Source organism: Ursus arctos, unplaced genomic scaffold (assembly GCF_023065955.2).
Source record: "Ursus arctos isolate Adak ecotype North America unplaced genomic scaffold, UrsArc2.0 scaffold_9, whole genome shotgun sequence".
NCBI lineage: Eukaryota > Metazoa > Chordata > Mammalia > Carnivora > Ursidae > Ursus > Ursus arctos.
In genome coordinates this window covers 46,551,296-46,567,931 of record NW_026623111.1, presented here as the reverse complement: position 1 = coordinate 46,567,931, position 16,636 = coordinate 46,551,296, and positions in this window count along the sequence as shown.

Sequence of the window (16,636 nt, the reverse complement as noted above, 5' to 3'; positions counted from 1 at the left end):
TGTTTACTTAAGGTTAAGTGCATTCCTAGGTATATTACATATGCTACTGATTTTTTTTATTTTTATTTAGTTTTGTTTATTTAGCAATCCTATGGAAGGGGTATTAATCATTTTTACATTTAAGAAAATTGAGACTCAAGAAAGTTACTCCAGAAGGTGGAGGAGCTGAGATCAGAATCCACATTGCTCTGATTCCAAAGCAAATATAAATTTCAACCCAACAGACTACATGAGAAATTCCCTGGAGGAAAAAAAAATTAAGGTGTTATTTCCTACAGAGAATAGGCCCATATAATTTTGACTATGCTTTCAAGACATAAAGGAACTTTATGATATCTAAAGCATATGTGTTTTTTTATAGATGAAAAAAGGTGGAGTTGGAAGAGAAACTTTTATTCTCCCACATACTGTAATCTCATGGCAGCACTGGTGAGGTCTCTGGCTTCTGCAGAGGAGAGGACAAACCATCCTGGGACTGAAATTCAGATTAATATACAGGGAGAGTAGAAGAGGCTACAGGTACAGGAGCAGGTGTAAAGAACTATTTAGATTATTAAGTTATTTAAAGGTAGAAAAAATGTAGTTCTAGGGAATACAGCGATAGAGAGAAGCCCAGACCTGCTGAAGCATGGGGGGTTGTCAAGAGTTTGGCTGAACTGGAGAGAGCTGAGCTGCCAAGTATCAGAGTAGCTGATTAAGGCAACCAGCCAAAATGAAAGTCACAGCCACACCTTTAATCACTTCCTGATACAGTATAAGCAAGAGGCTGAACAGGAGAGGGTGCTGGCTCCCACAGTGTTTATTTTTCCTCATGCTGTATCATCAGATGAGAAGCAGGTGGATCAGCACCCAGGTGGGGTGCATCATCTCACCTTCAAGGGAGCTCTGCACAAAAGACCATTTAATAGACTTGGGGGCTGATCAGAGGGAGAGAGAAGGGCTAACTGAGCACTGAGAGTGGAGAAAAGTGCTTCTAGATACTCCCTTCCCCATGAGGAGGTCTCAGTGGATGCACCTGGGGGAGGCCTCAACTGAAGGCCCCTATAAAGAGGCCTGTGAATGAAGGTGTCTGGGTTAGGAATGTAGCACTGCAGGAGAGCGTGGCTGGCCGGGGAGAGTGCAGTGGGGGGTAGCTGAAACCTCAGGGCAGCACCGGGGACCGCGATGCACTGGCTGCGCACAGGTCTGTGGGGAAGGTGCCCCCAGGAGCACTGCCATCTAATGCCCTCCTGACTGCCCACAGTCAAGCCTGAGAAATTCTACACAGAATCTCAGCTTAGAGCCGGACTTCTCAGAGGTAAGTCTGGTGCAGTGTTCTTGTCTCTGGCAGGCAGATGATACGGCAGACAATTGGGAATCGACACTGTTTTTATTTTTTAATTTTCTTTATTTTTTAAAAAGATTTTATTTATTTGAAAGAAAGCAAGAGTGAGAGAGATCACAGAGGGAGAGGGAGAAGCAGACTCTCTGCTGAGCAGAGAGCCCGATGAGGGCTCGATCCCAGAACCCCAAGATTGTGACCAGAGCTGAAGCAGACGCTTAACTGATTGAGCCACCCAGGTGCCCCTCGACACTGTTTTTAAATGGAGGTGGAGTACCAGTAGGCATCAGGGAAAGCTAGCCACAGAGAGTGGTACACTTAGCCACTGGGTCTCAGACTTTGAAGGACCCAAATTATAAGATCAAATAATATTTTGAGGCATTATAGGATACGTTTTCCCTCTTTCCTTTATTTAGAAGGAAGAGGAAAATAGTGGTCTCTGATAGTTTTTCTCCAAATAATTAAACCCTAGAGTGAGAAGAGGATTTACAACTAGTGTTATGAGATGGAAACGATATTTTTTCTTGCCTAGAAAAAAGTCACTTTGGGTAGTGGAAGAATGGAAGGGAAAGTACATGGAAATATGTAGGTCCTAGAATAGAGAGGTAGCAAAACCCAAGAGAGGGATGGTGGCAGGGAAAATGTCAGAATCCAAGGCAGCTGTGACCACGATTTCCCTGCCACAAGCATAACACAAAAGAGTTAATATAGCCAGTTGATGACAGAGGACCTTATATCCTACGCTTCCTCCCTTAACCAAGAGCCCGCCAGCACAGATGGCTCTAGGCTGCTGGCAAAACGCTGGTGTAGGGGTGAGAAGGAGAACGTGTTTAGCCATCTGAATATAATGGATTTGGAGTAAACAATTAAGCTGAATTGGAGAAAATTAAATTCTAACGTGAGCTAAGATTCACAGGTGCTGCTATGATGGAGGCAGGGGCTAATATAAGCATTTAGTTTTAATGAGCATTTACTGTGTGCCTGATGTTTTAAGTTTTAAACATATTAGATCTGATCATAAAAAAGATAGTATTAATATCTGCTTTTTATACTTGAGGTCATTGAATCTTGGGTATATAAAATAATATTCTCATACTTTGGAAAGTTGGTAAGAGTGGCTTACCTCAGACTTGAACAGAAAAATCTACCTGTAAAGATTTGCTGTTCATATTTACAACACTGTGAAGAAATTAGGTGAAAAACAGGACTTTTATTGGTCCTTAACAATAAAAAATAATTACTTGATCTTAGATGGAAAAAAAAGAGACAAACTTTCAGTAAATGTCCCTTGGTGCTGTATCTCCGATCTCTCTGTAGGTGTTTGAGCATGGCCTTTACATAAGAGTTGTGTTGAGACTTGAAGAGGGAATTCAGATAATGTGGTTGATGAATGAGAGATCTGCATGGAGGGTCCACCTTAGAGACCATGTCTGTCTTGTCATCATTAATGTATCCCCACTGCAAACACCGTGCCTAGGATAAGAAAAAGAAGGCAGTGGATAGATTCTTAATGTCAATTTAATAGATAAACTGATCTTGGGCAATCCACCTTTTACTGAAGGCCTCAGTTTTTCTATCTGTAAAATGGAAAATAAAAATGTCTGTAATCCAAGGAGTTTTTTTGTTTTGTTTTGTTTTTTTGTTTTTGTGTTTGTTTTGGATGAGATGATAGAAAAGAAACTGTTTTTGTAAAATTTAAAGAACTATGAAAATATAAGATATTCTTGCAACCATTTTCCATGAAAGAATTCTATAGAAATAGAAATTTGAACTTTGAATCGTATGTAATCCAGTGCTCCCCAAACCTCTGTAAACATGTGATATCTGAAAGAGAGAATGTAAAAAAGAGGTCAATTATGTTATCCTCTTTAGAAAGTAGTTTTTTTTCTAAACACATCCCTTGTATTAATTTAGATCATGATAAATTAAAATACCTGGATACTATTTTAGTTGCTCATACAAAGTCGTTCTTGAGTTATCACTTAGTTTCATGTCCTGAGCTTTATCTATCAGTGCTTATTAGAAGACATGGCCTTTTTAGAAATGATTCTGTATCTGTTACAAAATCATATCTGGAAAACCCTACTTATTATGATGTTAGGAAGCACAGTGTGGGTGCTGCACAGACTTGAGTACAAAGAATGTATTTGCTTTCAAAATGCACTTTAATATTCCCATTTGTCCAACAATGAAATCTATATTTACAGTATTTTTCTTATTGCCTTGGCTGCCAGGAAAAAACAGAAGCTAATTCTAGAGGCTACTTGAAATAAGTAGATTATCCCATGTCCCTGATTGAGTCCTGTACTCTCTTCATCATGCACAAAGTTTCTAGCATATCTCAAGCACTTGCCATTAAACAAACAAAAATCACTGCTGTTAATTTTTGTTCTTACATGTGATTATTTTCCATGTAACTTTCATAATCTTTTAAGTTGTTCATACAAAACACATAGTCAACTCAAGGCTTGGCAGACAGCAAATTTTAAAGTAGAAGATATTCATTTCTCTCCCAGTCTCATTTTCACAGGTTTTTGGTCTTCTTACTGTCCTGTTTCATTTTCTCACATTAGTAAGTTTAAGAGAAGGATTGTGAGGACTTATCTGTCACGTGGTATGAGAGAAGATAATTTTATAAATTACAATTCTCTAAAGCACCAGAGAGCTTAAATTCTAGGAGCAATATAAACAATACATTATATTACAGTGTCAGTTAATTTCGATAGGCACAGAAAATAGTAAGTATATGTAAGGATTGTAAGTTATTATTTTGAGAGGAGAGAATTTAAAAAGTGTAATGCTGCATTTGAGTATATTTCAGGGGCATATAATGCTTTTACTGTGCTTGCCTTGGTTATAGTCATGTCATGGAAGCAGATGTTAGGAAGTGTAAAGCCCAACTGATTGAAGAAGTTGCAAAGTAGCATAGGAAGATATATTTTGCTAGGTGAGGATGGTGAATCCAGGTTAGACTTTAGAATGACAGTTTATACTTGGTTGAAGTTCTCTTTCATTTTGTTTAACCACAAAGCAAAGAAACAGTAAGAGAGATCCACATTTAAGTGTGGGAGCCACTGTGCTGCCTGCCTTATTCCTCCTGAAGGCAAACTCCAAGTTCACTCACAAATGCAGTTCTTACAAAGTACAGAATCTATCCTGTAAGAGGAGATCGTGAGAGCAGGGCTATCAGGCGGCTGCTGCTGCTGCTGCTTTTTTAAATTTTATTTTTTAGACCTTAGCCTGAGGACAAATCCAAATTATAATCAAGGATCTCCCCTATTACCAGTAAGGTCATTCTACCATTCTTCCTTTGCCAGTGTTCTCCAGTTCTTATATTCTGTTTCTTAATGCCATCATCTGACCTAAGGCAGGCTGGTTCATAGCCTACCACAAATATAAGAATGAAAAAACAAACAGAAAGCAGAGCAAACCCTTTTGGATAGAATGGTAAATATACTATTATATCTGGAGATTTATTTTCTGGGGTTTCTTCAACCAGAACTGAAAGAAGCTTATTTAAGCAATGCAATCCCTTGTTACAGATGAATAATTTTCTCTATGGGGGGAAAAAAAACACAAGATATTTTTTTCTTTTTCTTTTTTTTTTACAATTAAAGACTATTGTAGTTCATTTTACATAGCGAATACTTAGAATTGGATACTCTGAACAAAAATGAACTATATAAGAATGATTTTGATAATTTTGAGATTCACTTTAGGACTTTGGAAAACTTCTTCATTTTATTTTATTTTTATTTTTTAATGTTTTTTTATTATGTTAGTCACCATACAGTACATCCCTGGTTTCTGATGCAAAGTTCAGTGATTCATTAGTTGCATATAACACCCAGTGCACCATGCAATACGTGCCCTCCTTACTACCCATCACCAGTCTATCCCATTCCCCCACCCCTCTCCCCTCTGAAGCCCTCAGTTTGTTTCCCAGAGTCCATAGTCGCTCATGCTTCATTCCCCCTTCTGATTACCCCCCCTTTCTTTATCCCTTTCTTCCCCTACCGATCTTCCTAGTTCTTATGTTCCATAGATGAGAGAAATCATATGATAATTGCCTTTCTCTGCTTGACTTATTTCACTTAGCACTATCTCTTCCAGTGCCGTCCATGTTGCAGCAAATGTTGAGAACTCGTTCTTTCTGATAGCTGAGAAATATTCCATTGTATATATGGACCACAGCTTCTTAATCCAGTCATCTGTTGAAGGGCATCTTGGTGATTTAGCTATTGTGGATAATGCTGCTATGAACATGGGGTGCATATGGCCCTTCTCTTCACTACGTCTGTATGTTTGGGGTAAATACCCAGTATTGCAATGGCTGGGTCATAGGGTAGCTCAATTTTTAACTTCTTAAGGGACCTCCACACTGTTTTCCAGAGTGGTTGCACCAACCTGCATTCCCACCAACAATGTAGGAGGGATCCCCTTTCTCCACATCCTCTCTAGCAATTGCTGTTTCCTGCCTTGTTAATTTTTGCCATTCTAACTGGCGTAAGGTGGTATCTTAGTGTGGTTTTGATTTGAATTTCCCTGATGGCTAATGATTTCGAACATTTTTTCATGTGTCTGTTGGCCATTTGTATGTCATCATTGGAAAAGTGTCTGTTCATATCTTCTGCCCATTTTATGATTTGGTTATTTGTTTCTCGCGTATTGAGTTTGAGAAGTTCTTTGTAGATCTTGGATACCAGTCTTTTATCTGTAGCATCATTTGCAAATATCTTCTCCCATTCCGTGGGCTGCCTCTTAGTTTTTTTGACTGTTTCCTTGGCTGTGCAGAAGCTTTTTATCTTGATGTAGTCCCACATGTTCATTTTATCTTTTGCTTCTCTTGCTTTTGGAGATGTGTCATTAAAAAGGTTGGTTTGGCCGATGTAGAGGTTGTTGCCTATGTTCTCCTCTAGGATTCTGATGGATTCCTGTCTCACATTGAGGTCTTTCATCCATTTGGAGTTTATCTTTGTGTATGGTGTGAGAGAGTGGTCAAGTTTCATTCTTTTGCATGTAGCTGTCCAATTTTCCCAGCACCATTTATTGAAGAGACTGTCTTTTTTTCCACTGGATGTTTTTTCCTGCTTTATCAAAGATTAGTTGCCCAAAGAGCCGAGGGTCCATTTCTGGGTTCTCTGTTCTGTTCCACTGGTCTATGTGTCTGTTTTTGTGCCAGTACCATGCTGTCTTTGTGATCACAGCTTTGTAGTACAGCTCGAAATCCGGCATTGTGATGCCCCCAGCTTTGTTTTTCCTTTTCAACAGTTCCTTGGCGATTTGGGGCCTTTTCTGGTTCCATACAAATTTAAGGACTATTTGTTCCAGTTCCTTGAAAAATGTCATCGGTATTTTGATCAGGATAGCATTGAAAGTGTAGATTGCTTTGGGTAGCATGGACTTTTTAACTATGTTAATTCTTCCAATCCGTGAGCATGGAATATTTTTCCATCTTTTTGTGTCTTCCTCAATGTCTTTCAAGAGTGATTTATAGTTTCTAGAATATAGATCCTTTACGTCTCTGGTTAAGTTAATTCCAAGGTGACATATGGTTTTTGGTGCTATTGTAAATGGGATGGATTCCCTAATTTCTCTTTCTTCAGTCTCATTATTCGTGTATAGAAATGCAACTGATTTCTGAGCATTGATTTGTATCCCACCACATTACTGAATTGCTCTATAACTTCTAATAGTTTGGGAGTGGATTCTTTTGGGTTTTCCATATAGAGTATCACGTCATCTGCAAAGGGAGACAGTTTGACTTCTTCTTTGCCGATCTGGATACCTTTTATACCTTTTTGTTGCCTGATTGCTGTTGCAAGGACTTCTAGTACTATGTTGAATAATAGTGGCGAGAGTGGGCATCCTTGTCGTGTTCCTGATCTTAGGGGAAAGGCTTCCAGCTTTTCCCCGTTGAGAATAATATTTCCTGTAGGTTTTTCATAGATGGCTTTTATGATCTTGAGAAATGTGCCATCTATTCCTATACTCTGAAGGGTTTTAATCAGGAAAGGATGCTGTATTTTGTCAAATGCTTTTTCTGCATCTATTGAGAGAATCATATGATTTCTGAATTTTTGTTTCCAGATAAAATCTAAGACACTGATAGATTTGTGAATGTTGAACCACCCTTGCATCCCAGGGATGAATCCCACTTGGTCATGATGGATAATCCTTTTAATGTACAGTTGGATTCTATTAGCCAGGATCTTGTTGAGGATTTTGGTGTCCATATTCATTAGGGAAATTGGTCTGTAATTCTCCTTTTTGATGGGGTCTTTGCCTGGTTTGGGGATCAAGGTAATATTGGCCTCATAGAATGAGTTTGGTAGCTTTCCTTCTGTTTCTATTTTTTGAAATAGCTTTAAGAGAATAGGTATTATTTCTTCTTTGAATGTTTGGTAGAATTCCTCAGGAAAACTGTCCGGGCCTGGAGTTTTATTTTTTGGATGATTGTTTATCACTGACTCAATCTCTTCATAATTAATTGGCCTGTTTAAAAAATCAATTTCTTCTTGTTTCAGTCTTGGTAGTTTATGGGTTTCCAGGAAGGCCTCCAGCTCTTCCAGATTGCTTAATTTATTGGCATAAAGCTGTTGATAAGTTTCTAATAATCCTTCCAATTTCATTGGTGTTGGTTATGACCTCTCCTTTTTCATTCATAATTTTATTAATTTGGGTCCTTTCTCTATTCTTTTGGATAAGTCTTTCCAGAGGTCTGTCAATTATTAATTCTCTCAAAGAACCAGCTTCTAGTTCTGTTGATCTGCTCTACTGTACTCCTGGTTTCTAATTCATTGATTTCTGCTCTAATCTTGGTCAACTGCTTCCTCATGTGTGGATTAGACCTGTCCCTCTGTTGCCATTCCAGCTTCTTGAGGTGAGAATATAAAAACTACATTTTAGATTTTTCTATTCTTTTGAGTGAGGCTTGGATGGCTATGTATTTCCCCCTTAGGACTGCCTTTGCAGTATCCCATAGGTTTTGGACCGTTGTGTTTTCATTCTCGTTGGTCTCCATAAATTGTTTAAATTGATTTTTGATTTCCTAGTTTATCGAACCATTCCGGAGCAGGATGGTTCTTAGTCTCCAAGTGTTTGAGTTTCTTCCAAATTTTTCCTTGTGGTTGAGTTCCATTTCAGAGCGTTGTGGTCTGAGAATATGCAGGGGATAATTTCAATCTTTTGGTATCGGTTGAGACCTGTTTTGTGTCCCAGAACATGGTCTATTCTTGAGAATGTTCCATGGGCATTGGAATAGAATGAGTATTCTTTGGTTCTGGGGTGTAGTGTTCTGTATATATCTACGAGGTCCAACTCGTCGAGTATGGCATTCAAAGCCTTTGTTCCTTTACTGAGTTTTTGCAAGGGTGTTCTGTCTATTTCTGATAGTGGGGTGTTGAGGTCCCCTACTATTAATGTATTTTTTTATCTATAGTTCTCTTTATTCTGGTTAAGAGTTGGCTTGTGTATCTTGCTGCTCCCCTGTTGGGGGCATATATATTTATAATTGTCATCTCCACTTGTTGGATACATCCTTTAAGAATAATATAGTGCCCTTCTGTGTCTCTAACTATAGTCTTTAGTTTAAAATCCAATCTATCTGATATAAGAATTGCTACCCCAGCTTTCTTTTGAGGTCCATTGGCGTGAAAGATGGTATTCCATCCCTTTACTTTCAGTCTGAATGTATCTTTGTGTTCAAAATGAGTCTCTTGTAGACAGCAAATGGATGGGTCATTTCTTTTTATCCAATCTGCAACCCTGTGGTGTTTTATGGGAGCATTCAGGCCATTTACGTTGAGACGGAGTATTGAGAGATATGATTTTAATGATGCCATGTTGCCAGTAAAGTCTTTGTTTCTATAGATTGTGACTTTCTGTTCTGTATCACTCTTGGGGCCTCTTTACCTTTATAGAACCCCCCCTTAATATCTCCTGTAGGGATGGTTTCGTGGTTATGAAATTGGTCAATGACTGGTGATTCTGGAAGGTCTTTATTTCTCCATCAATTCTGAATTTCAGCCTTGCTGAATAAAGGATCCTTGGCTGCATGTTTTTCTCTGAAAGAGCTTTAAAAATCCCCCCCCCCCCAACCCTTTCTCTCATTCCATGTATATGTAGACAGGTCTGACGTAATTCTCATACCTTTGCCTTGGTACGTGAGAAATTTCTTTGCCCTGGCTGCTTTCAATACTGTATCCTTGGATCTAATATTTGCGAAATGCACTATGACGTGACGTGGCGTAGGTTTGTCATGGTTGAGCTTGGGAGGAGTCCTCTCTGCCTCTTGGACAGGAATGCTTTTTTCCCTTGCTAGATTAGGGAAGTTTTCAGCTACAATTTGTTCAAATATCTCTTCTAGACCTCTGTTTTTCTCCACCCCCTCGGGGATGCCGATGATTCTGACATTGGATCATTTCATTGAGTCAGTGATCTCACGTAACCTACATTCGTGGGTGTGGATTTTTTTAAGTCCAGATTCTATTTTCGTTTTTTCTTCTAACCCATCCTCTAATTCACTAATATGTTCTTCTGCCTCAGTGACCCTGGCTGTCAGAGCCTCTAGTTTGACTGCATTTGGCTCATAGAATTTTTAATTTCTGCCAGTTTCACTCTCATTTCTGTCCTTAGAGATTCTGTATTTTCATTAACATTTTGTTAATACTTTTTTCAAGTCTACACATCATCTTGACCATTGTTACTCTGAATTCCATTTCTGATGATTTGGTTTTATCCATATCCATTAGTTCTGTGGCAGAGGCCACAGACTCATTGTCTTTTCTTTGTTGGGGGGGATTTCTCCTTCTCCTCATTCTGATGAGGAGAGGTTGTGGGGTTGTCCAGAGCCCAAATTATTGACCAGGACCCAGGCAGTGTGCACTTGTTTTATAGGGATCTTAGGGATGTGGGCTTCTTGATTTATCAGCCTGCCTTCTGGGGGAGGGGCTAGCCTCACCGATACTCAGGCAACCCTGTTTGGGTAGAGTCTCCGTGTCCCTTGCGAGGGGGGATGGGGATGGGCACGCTGTGAGCCGGTCTTTCTAGGCTTTTGTTCTCTGGCAGCTTTCCCGGGCGGTTTGCTGTGCCTCTTCTGAGAGTCAGAGCAGCAGTGGCCGAATCTCAGCCTCTGTCACAGAACAGAGGGGATCGTGGGCCGTACTCCACTGATGAACTGGCCACTTTAACTCTGTTTCTGTTGGTGCTGCTCAACCCTGCAGTGTCCCGGGATGTGCGCCCCACAGCAGGCGTCCCAGCCCCCACTTCCAGGGCCGGCGCGTCTCTGTCCTTTGTGTTTCTAACACCACCAGCCGCCCCCGCGTGCTCCCGGAGCTCCTGGTCTCAGTCTGGTTCCAGTGAGCACACCGGAGCTCCATGAAAAGTCTGGTGGCACACGCATTCCCCGGCTCACGGTCTCAGTCTGTTCTCTCACGGGTGACGGTCCGCGAGCCCGCCCGCTCCCCCGTGCAGGTGGCTACCGCTTCTCGGAGCCCAAACTCGGCAGCTCCCTCCCCCTTCCATTTATCTTCCGATATCTGTGCGCGGTTTCACGGCTCCCCGCTTCGTACGTCAATACTCAGAGCTGGAGATGTTCATTTGTAGAGATCCAGATGTATCTTCCTGAGTCTCAGGCTGATTCCGTGGATGTTCAGGCTGGTCTGGTACCTATCCAACTCGACTCAGGGGACCGGCTGAGAAAGGGGTCCCCTACTCCTCCGCCATCTTCCCAACTATCTGGTCAACTTCTTCATTTTAAGACCCCTCCCCTCCTTGGAGCTTATGACTATAAGATATTATAATGAAAAAAAAAATACCAGTACATATTATGTATATGATTCACAGCATGGGTTAAAACAATTCATATTATTTATTGACTAGATGTAAGACTTAGAGGTCTATGAAACATTACCTGGCATAAGAAAATATAATCAAATGAAGAAGGACTTGGCTATTTTTCTTTGAATTCTGGACTCATTATTTTCCAATATTTATCTGGCTTTCCAATATTTATCAAGCTAGAATGGTTTTAAATTATAAGACTCTGTAAATGTAACTTTTTATATTGTTAAATTCTATTATAAACAACTTTCTGAGATAGCCAGTTATTTTTTTATATTGATATTGTTTAAAATTAATATGGTTCTATAAATCACATTTTCTTTTGGAGGCCCTAGAAATATATACAGGTATTATGATCAGATTTAGTAGTGGATCAATGAAAATGGTAGCAATTAAAATATGTACATAGCAGCTCTCTTTTCTAGCTTCTGAATTCCCTTAGCATCATTGGGCTTTCTTGAGTGGTTTGGGATTTTGGATAATAATATTTGCAGGTTAAGAGAAAAAAGAAAAGAAACCAACCAAACAAATATAGGGAAGAGTTAAAGAAGTTAAAGGATAGTTTCTTCTTGGTGGAAAGAAACAAGATATAGCCTGTTACTGTGCAGCTGTAAATTGCACCATTGTCTTTGCTACCTGTCAATATTACAAAGAGTAAATGGCTATTCTATCAGTTATCTATTATTACATAACAAACTAGCCCAAAAGTTAAAACAATCACCATTTCATTTACTCATATTTCTCTAGGTCAGCTTCTAGGTGATTATACTGGTTTGAATTAGCATAGTTGATAGCTATGCTCAACTGGTAGCTTGATTGGTGCTGAAGAGTCTAGGATGATTTTTTTTTTTTTTTTTTTTTTTTTTTTTAATGTTGGCAGTTGGCAGGGGCAGGGACTCTCAACTTGCTTCTGCTTCATGTGGTTCCTTGTGCTCCATTATGCTGGCCTGGGGCTTTTTCACATGGTGAGGAAAAAGTTCCCAACAGTAAGAGGGAACAAGCCATGATGCAAAAGTGACTTTTAAGCATCTTCTTACATCCTGCTTGCTAATGTCTAAGCAGTTAAAATGAATCACATGGCCAAATGCAGATGCAGCAGGTGGAGAGAGCGAGTGAGAGCTCATCACTTGATACAGCAAAGTCACATTGCAAAAATGCATGCATAGAGGGATAGAAGAATTTGTGGCCATTGATACAATAGAGCACTCTGCTTCTATAGACTTAGATAATTCTTTGTAAAACTCAATATTTTGTTTCTATGGGTAATCAGTTGGGGTTGGTATAGACTTTATTATAAATGACATTTTTCTGTAGATGTAGGCATTCTAATAGAACTCTCCCTCTGTTTTAATTTATTAGTGCAAGAAAAAGCATAAGAATAAAATTTCATGTAAAAGATAAATATTTAGCCTTTGGGTTAGTCAAAAATGAGATGTTCAATAGTAAATTTTGATTGCATTAGAAAAGAAACATCTATAATGTAGCGTCCAGTGTGGGGGGGAATGGACAGAAATTGAATGAAGTTAACTGCTTTTCTGTCAAAATTGAGACTTCATCACATAAAGTATGAATAGGAAAAAAAACTGTATAGCATTGCATGAAGAAATAAATAGATGTGTTGACTATTTTAAATGAGGAGAGAGCAATCGGACTTTCTAGCGCTTTGATGCAAATATGAGTGCACAAGATGATTGTGATATTCTGAATCGTGATTTTGCTTTGCAGCCCTGTTCATGCTGTTCTTTCACATTACAGCTACCAGGTGGTTATTATTCACTGTTTAAGACAGGAAATGTACATGGTGGACGAGTCCTAGACAAATAATAGGGTGCTGCCCCAGAGAGCTTGCAGTTAAGAGACATGAGAAAGTATAACATAAAACAAACAAGGCAAGAATACTGACTGTCTCCTGCAGCTAAAACACTTAACGCAGGAAAACTTTTTTTGGAAATTAGTGAACAAAAAGACAGGACTCTTGGACAAAAAAAATATAATAAAGGTTATTATTAACCCTTCCTCAATATCTATGACTTCTACAGATGCATGGAATGCTGAGGTGTCATGTTATCTAGGCCAAAAGAGCTGTAGGTCAAAAAAGTACAGGAAAAAAAGTATGAGGAAAAACCATATGAAAAATGTATGGTCTTACGAATACTTACTACAGATGCATGGAATGCTGAGGTGTCATGTTATCTAGGCCAAAAGAGCTGTAGGTCAAAAAAGTACAGGAAAAAAAGTATGAGGAAAAACCATATGAAAAATGTATGGTCTTACGAATACTTACAACATGGAGTAGATTTGCTGATACTATTAGAATCATGAAGATAATTATCTTTCATTTTATTTTTAGTAGATAACTCATGATAGATATTATCTCATATCATATAGCAAAATTTTGGGAGTATTTATAAATTCCTTTGGGGTCTATAAATTCTTTCTAAAACTGCGTTTTCTTAAAGTAAAAGATTATTAGAGGGTCTACCTTAAAGTAGAGTCTAAAATTTATCCTAAAAGGTATCCCAGTGATATTAAAGGATTTTAAAAGGGCAAAAACTAATCAAATTTACATTCTAGAAATGTCACTGTGATAACAATGAGACGGAAGTTAGTGGAATTAGAAGGATATGACTATAATCCTGTTAATAAGGGATGAGAGCCTGGAGAATGACAGGAGAAATAGCAAAGGTGAAATGATTTCAAGGGACTTAGAAAGGGAGAATCTATAGGTCTTAGTAATTAAGGAAGGGAATCAGCCATTGAGAAGGGAGAAATCTAAGGTAATCAAAAGTTAATGACCTCAATTGTGGTGGTACCATTTGCTCATGGAGCATGGAAAAAGGGACATGTTTTGAAATTTTGTGTTGAGATGTCTATGAGACACCCAAGTGAAAATGTTCAGAAGGCATGGGATGTATAGATTTGGAAATCAACAAGAGCATTCTAAACTAAGTATACAAGTGTTACAGCATATACTCCTTTAGTCCAGAGTTATTTGTCGAACGTGTACAGTGAGCTGCAGGTACTGAGCTAGGTGCTGGTAAGACAATGGTCAACTAGTCCCCTCTCTTCAGAGAGCTTACAGTTGGCTGGGCAATAAGAACAACAGTTTAGAGTTATTATTGGACATTGGTATATATGACAAATGCACTTGAATTGACTTGCTGGGTGAAAATGAACATCCCCAGTCACTGGTTTTGCCAAAACTGGTAATTTGGGGCCCATAGGGTTTATTTAAAAACTATCATTATTTCCTTTCGTTGTTCATGGTTTTTTCCCAGTGCAAAAATAATAAATATTCATGATGTAAGATACATGTAAGCAAAATAAAATAATTCACAAGTATTTATAGTGTGCCTAATACCTATCAGATACTATGTTATTGCTGACAAGGGATTCCTTGTTCTCTCTACTCCAAAGATAAGCATGCTTGCTTCTATCAGTTTAGTGGTTTTGTTTGTTTGTTTTTTTGTTTTTTTAAAAATATTTTATTTATTTATTTGACAGAGACAGCCAGTGAGAGAGGGAACACAAGCAGGGGAAGTGGGGGAGGAAGAAGCAGGCTCCCAGTGGAGGAGCCTGATGTGGGGCTCGATCCCAGAACGCTGGGATCACGCCCTGAGCCAAAGGCAGATGCCTAATGACTGCGCCATCCAAGCACCCCCAGTCTAGTGTTTTATACATGTAGCATCTTCTTTTTTTTCCTTCTTCTTCACTTTTACCTTGTTTACTTCTTTTTGTCTCTCCAGTTCCTTCCTCAGGGAGGCCTCCTTTGACTGGTTAACTTGACAGTATGTCTAAAATGGCAATTTGATTGAAAATCAGTGTTTCCAGTCACAGGATTTGGGTCTTAACAACGATGATTTAGGCACATGTAAAGGTCATTTGCAATTCATGATGAATCATCATACATTTTGCCCATTCTTTACTAATTATTTCTTATTTCTCTTTCTTTAAATCCATTTTCAGCCAATCTTCTGAATTATAATCTTTGCAAAATTATAAAATATTCACAAAATTTAATGGGATTATTTAAAGCAAATTAAATGATCAATCATATTGACTGAGATGAGAAGTTAGAAAGCTTAGCAGGTCTTATAAGTCACTTGAGACATGCATTTCAGCTGATGACGTGAAGATCAACTTCTAGTAATTGACCTTTGCTTTTAGTAGCTTTACTCCAGGGACAATTGCTTTCTAAATTTAACTCAATGTTGTCACATACCTCATGACATCAAAATTAGAATGGCAGACTCAATAAATAATATTTATTAGTTTTCATTATATGCACAATCAATATCAGGGAACACTTAGCATTTGACTCCTTTAAAGTAGATCTATCAGTTGATGTCCCATCTTTTAAATTCAGATGGCTTAGGGATATGAGATCCCATGGCCAGAGAACCCAAAGAGCATGAGGGCTAGTGCTCAGAAGCCTCCTCATCTCCAACTCTAGGTCACAATCCCAGGTTCAGAGAATGGGTTACCACCAGGAAAATGAATTTGGTCTTTTTCCTTGATTATAGGGTGGCTCTTTCTATTGGCTATGTGAGGTCCCCATAAGATTTTATCAAGTTATGTTTTATCTCCACACTGTTCTTGATCTTCCAACCACTCTGTTGGAAAATGGTAAGAGACAAGGTGGCCTTTTAAGTCTCAAATTCCCCAATTATGTCTGTGTTCACAGCATACATGCCTGAATCATGGATCAAGCCAGAGTGATGCCACTTTCTACTTTCCTGCAGTGAGCTCCACACTGAGCTGCATCACCACCTCCAATGCCTGGGCCCTTCCATAGCCAGGGTGCGTTTCTTAGTTTTAAGTAGAATCCAGAATACCTAGACTATATCTACTTCAAGCAAAGGACTTTGAAAACAATTAGAGCTTTTTCTTTAGTAAAAACACTGATCAGAAACATAGACATCCTACATTGCATGTTCAGAGGAAGAGAAAACCAAGGTCTTGTTCAGAGTTTTATGGCCTCATCCAGAGAGATAATGCTTTGAAGGCAGAACTATGATTTACTCTGTATTCTGGGGGATAGCACAGTACCTGTGCTTTTGAAACATAGTTATCAGCTCCCTCCTCTGGATTCCTTTTAACAACACATTCCTACTGCCATGTATTCATTATATTAACAAAAATATTTATTAAGTATCCAGAATATGCCACCACTGTTTTAGGTGATGAAGATATAGTAGTGACTAAAACAGACAAAATTTGCCCTCATGGAGTTTATAGTATTGTTTTATTCAGAAATATGCATTTATAGACTACATTTTAATGCTGTATTACAACATTGTAATCTGAGCTGTCTGCCCCTCCATCCCTTCTACCTTATCTGGATCAAAAGTAATTTTACCTCATGGTATCAAGGTATCAACTCTTTGAGAGTAGGAGTTTAGCCTGTCCACAGGACCTAGTCAGCTGGCAGGACTTCATCCATAGTTGCCATTTTTTTTGGTGTGATAACCA